This window comes from Gadus chalcogrammus, unplaced genomic scaffold (assembly GCF_026213295.1).
Source record: "Gadus chalcogrammus isolate NIFS_2021 unplaced genomic scaffold, NIFS_Gcha_1.0 GACHA075, whole genome shotgun sequence".
NCBI classification, from domain to species: Eukaryota; Metazoa; Chordata; class Actinopteri; order Gadiformes; family Gadidae; genus Gadus; species Gadus chalcogrammus.
The window spans coordinates 67,501-72,500 of NW_026613510.1; the positions used below are offsets into that span (position 1 = coordinate 67,501).

A 5,000-nucleotide genomic window follows, 5' to 3' on the forward strand; every position below is an offset into this window, starting at 1 on the left:
ACTAAATAACATAATCTAATTCAGTGTTAAATTGATTTCTTCATTTATAATTCATCAATGTGGAGATATCTTTCTTCTTGGGCGTTCAATGGTTTGATCCAGATATGAACGGTTATTGTCGGCCGATCAGGTTAAATGGTTTGATCCAGATATGAACGGTTATTGTGGGGGGATCAGGTTAATTGGTTTGATAGTTATGTAGGGTTATTGTGGGGGTTCCAGGTTAAATGGTTTGATACAGATATATATAGGGTTATTGTGGTTCGATCAGGTTAATGGTTTGGTCCAGATATGTGGGGTTATTGTTGGGTATGAAATTAAATAGTTTGATCCAGATATGAAAGGTTATGGTGCGTCCATCAGGTTAAAGAATGTTTAACAATAAATGGCAAATCAACAGCAGAATAACTATAAGTGGAATAAGTGGAAGAGATGCAGCACTATCTTCTTACATCAGCATATGAAGTTAATTTCCACTGATTCACGATCATTGTTATTATCATTAGACCAATGATTTTGCTGTGTAAATAAGAAAAAATAAAATAACAAAACATCCATTCCTTGTCACGACCAGCTTCTCGAACCACAAGTAATGAAGTCTGTAAATATTATGAAGTTGATCATTTTACAGGAAATATTAACATGCTTCAGGTGATTTCACCATCCACTATCTGATGTCTTCTGTTCATTCTCATGTAGGATCTGCTGCTGTTGAGTGCCAACATAAAATCAAGTCTCATTTGGAGAAGAAGTTAAAGTGTGTGTCTGAGGGAATCCCTAAAGCAGGAAATCAAACGGGTCTGAATGACTTCTACACAGAGCTCTTCATCACAGAGAGAGGCAGTGGAGAGGTCAACAAAGAACATGAGGTCAGACTGATTGAAACAGCTTCCAGGAAACCAGCCAAGGAAGAAACACCAATCAAATGTGAAGACATCTTTAAACCCTTACCTGGACACGATCAACCCATTAGAACAATAATGACAACTGGAGTGGCCGGCATTGGTAAAACCATCGTAACACAAAAGTTCACTCTGGACTGGGCTGAAGACAAAGCCAACCACGACATACACTTCACATTTCTCTTAACTTTCAGAGAGCTGAATTTACTGACAGAGAAAGAGTATAGCTTGGTGGAACTTCTTCATCACTTCTTTATTGAGACCAAAGAAGCAGGAATCTGCAGATATGAACGGTTCAAAGTTCTCTTCATCTTGGATGGTCTGGATGAGTGTCGACTTCCTCTGGACTTCCAGAACAACCAGACCTGGACTGATGTCAAAGACCCGTCCTCGGTGGACGTGCTGCTGACAAACCTCATCAGGGGCGACCTGCTTCCCTCCGCTCGCATCTGGATAACCACTCGCCCTGCGGCAGCCAATCGGATCCCTGCTGAGTGTGTTGACATGGTGACAGAGGTGAGAGGGTTCACCGACCCACAGAAGGAGGAGTACTTCAGGAAGAGATTCAGAGAGGAGACGCTGGCCAACACAATCATCTCCCACGTCAAGAAATCACGAAGCCTCCACATCATGTGTCACATCCCAGTCTTCTGTTGGATCACTTCTACAGTTCTGGAGGACATCTTAAAAAAATCCCAGATAGAAGAGATGCCCAAGACCGTGACTCAGATGTACAGCTACTTCCTTTGGGTTCAGTCGATACAGGGGGACAGGAAGTATCATGGGAGATCTGAAACGGATCCATACTGGGGTCCAGAGAGCAGGAAGATCACTGTTTCTTTGGGAAAACTGGCTTTTAACCAGCTAGTGAAAGGCAACCTGATCTTCTACGAGGCAGACCTGGCAGAGTGTCACATCGACATCAAAGCAGCCTCAGTGTACTCAGGAGTGTTCACCCAGATCTTTAAAGAGGAGTTTGGGCTGTACCAGGACAAGGTGTTCTGCTTTGTCCATCTGAGCCTCCAGGAGTTTCTGGCTGCCCTTTATGTCTTTCTGTCCTTCATCAACAATGGTGTCAACCTGCTCTCAGAACAACCACCCACCTCTGGGGAAGATAAACTCCTCCTCCTCTACCAGAGTGCTGTGGACAAGGCCTTACAGAGTGAGAACGGACAACTGGACTTGTTCCTCCGCTTCCTCCTGGGCCTCTCTCTGGAGACCAATCAGATAGTCCTACGAGGTCTGCTGGGACGGACAGGAACTAGCTCACTGACCAATACAAAAACAGTGTCTTACATCAAGGAGAAGATAGATGGAGATCTCTCTCCAGAGAGAAGCATCAACCTGTTCCACTGTCTGAATGAGCTGAACGACCGTTCTCTAGTGAAGGAGATCGAACAGTACCTGACATCAGGAAGTCTCTCCGGAGAACCTCTCTCTCTTGCTCAACTGTCAGCTCTGGCCTTCATCCTACTGACATCAGAAGAGGAGCTGGACGTGTTTGACCTGAAGAAATACTCTGCTTCAGAGGAGGGTCTTCTGAGGCTGCTGCCAGTGGTCAAAGCCTCTAAAACATCTCTGTAGGTTCACTGGTAACATGTATTACAATACAGACTACACAATATAAATATAACTGGAATATAAGGTTAAAATAATATGCAAAAATCCCTGTAGGTTTATAACAACATGTATTACTGTTCTACTCATAACATAATTAACATACTAGTTATATTATACATAACATCTCTTTTGTCCTATTGACGTATAGTATCCGTTCCAAAAAACATTTTCAATCCCAAATAAATAACTATTTAACATTTTACATTGAATATATAATGAAAATGTATACATCTAATTATTTAGTTATTTTTGGTAAACTAATAACATTCTTCATTATGGAATAACTTAAAGCTTTCTGTTTTTTTGATCGCAGTTCCTAACATGTTGCGTTCATTGTGTGTAAAGGCTCAATGGCTGTCATCTGTCAGAGAGATGCTGTGAAGCTCTGGCCTCAGTTCTCAGCTCCAACTCCTCTAGTCTGAAAGAGCTGGACCTGAGTACCAATGATCTGAAGGATTCAGGAGTGAAGCTGCTCTCTGCTGGACTTGGGAGTCAACACTGTACACTGGTAACTCTCAGGTTAGTTGTATCCAATGGTCAAACAATAACACCAAAAGGGTCAATAAGAATAACTCAACATATTTATAATTTTGTTGGCATGACAGTTTAGGTACACATTATATTCTTAGTTTGTTTATGATGGTATAATGTGTATTTTGTATAACATTATTATTCTGATTGTCATGTAGTCAGACAGTAAAGAGCGGTTTAGAGTCGTTTCATAAAGTTTAATAACAACCTATTAATAAAACTGTATGCTTAAGTGAAGCATAATGATAATTGCTGTTTGATAATTTAACATCTGTGTGAAATCTTTTCCTTAATATTTTAAGATCCAGGTTATTCATAGTATTTATTATTTCATGTGTTTAAAAAAACTGTTTATAATTCTCCTATAATTTAACTACAGTTCCTAACAGGTTGTGTTTATTTTGTGTGAAGGCTCAATGGCTGTCATCTGTCAGAGGAATGCTGTGAAGCTCTGGCCTCAGTTCTCAGCTCCAACTCCTCTAGTCTGAGAGAGCTGGACCTGAGTAACAATGATCTGCAGGATTCAGGAGTGAAGCTGCTCTCTGCTGGACTGGGGAGTCCACACTGTACACTGGAAACTCTCAGGTCAGTTATCACCCTCTTCTTCAAACTGGTTATTCTAGCTTCCAGTAAGTGCTGCTCCTGCCTGATACATTTCTGGTGCTCTTTCCCAGCTGACGAAACACTCCCTGGTTCTACACAATGTTAGAACCTGTGAAGAAACGGTCTTAGCGTACCAAACACAGCAGACTTCTCCTGACTCTAACTCAGTGGTTCTCAACCTTTTTTGAGCACTCCCGCGACTCCCGACCGCCACGTCTCCCGTCGTGCCCAGGCCGCAGCACCCTGCGGCCTGGGCACTGTGACCTTGGGCACCGCGGCCACTCCCGCAACTCCCGCGAGTCCGCGACTCCCGCCGTGCCCCTGTGAACGAGTGAATGAAACACCGCGAAAACATATATATTTCGTATTTGAAATGCAACAGTCTTTTCGTGGAGACTACGCTCAAAGCAGCTGGAACAGAACAACAGCAAGAGGAAGGGGGAATACGGTCTATGAAACAAAATTTGATATTTTTTTCTTGCTATCGGCCATGTTTGATTGTGTTGTGTTGGTTATTGAACTGTTAACCCGCGAACTTGGGTTACGTTAATCAGCGTTTATTCACCCAATGAAAGTTTAAAATCTCCCCCCAAAATGGAATCACGCTCCCAGCGCCCCCCTAGGTTGTGCGAACACCCCCCAGGGGGCAGTACCGCCCCCGTTGAGAAACCATGCTCTAGCTGAACAATATCTCATTGAGTTGTAGCTATTGAGAAAGGAGCATTTGTTTAAGACCCTGTTTCACATCCAAGTGAAGGAACTTCTGCTGTCTGTGATGATGTCATCTCCCCACTTCCTTTTCCTGTTATCAGACTCCCAGGGTGACACAGCTTTGTCTCCATGAAGTATCAATAAAGCTTGTCCTCCAAATGGAATGAATACACTTTATAAATGTGGTTACTTAAGTACAAACTGCTCTCAACCAGATACAATAAATGCTGTGTGTGTGTGTGTGTGTGTGTGTGTGTGTGTGTGTGTGTGTGTGTGTGTGTGTGTGTGTGTGTGTGTGTGTGTGTGTGTGTGTGTGTAGCTTGTCTGGCTGCCTGGTCGCACAGGAAGGCTGTGCTTCTCTGGCCTCAGCTCTGAGCTCCAACCCCTCCCATCTGAGAGAGCTGGACCTGAGCTACAATCACCCAGGAGACTCTGGAGCTGTGCTGCTCTCTGCTGGACTGGAGGATCTCAGGTATGGAGACTGGACACTCTCAGGTATGGAAACTGGACACTCTCAGGTATGGAGAGGACAGCTCACCACTCAGGGACAAAGTCTCCTACGAGGATTCAAGCTGCTGTTAGATGAAGTGGTTTGAAGAGGCAGCTGTCACTCATGTTGTGTAGATCGTGATG

At 43.4% G+C, this 5,000-nt stretch overlaps 1 protein-coding gene across 1 annotated transcript in view; it reads left to right on the forward strand.

Moving 5' to 3' along the window:
- LOC130378403 (NLR family CARD domain-containing protein 3-like) overlaps nucleotides 1-5,000 on the forward strand; it is a 220,460-nt gene that overhangs the window by 65,480 nt on the left and 149,980 nt on the right. The window lies entirely within an intron of this gene.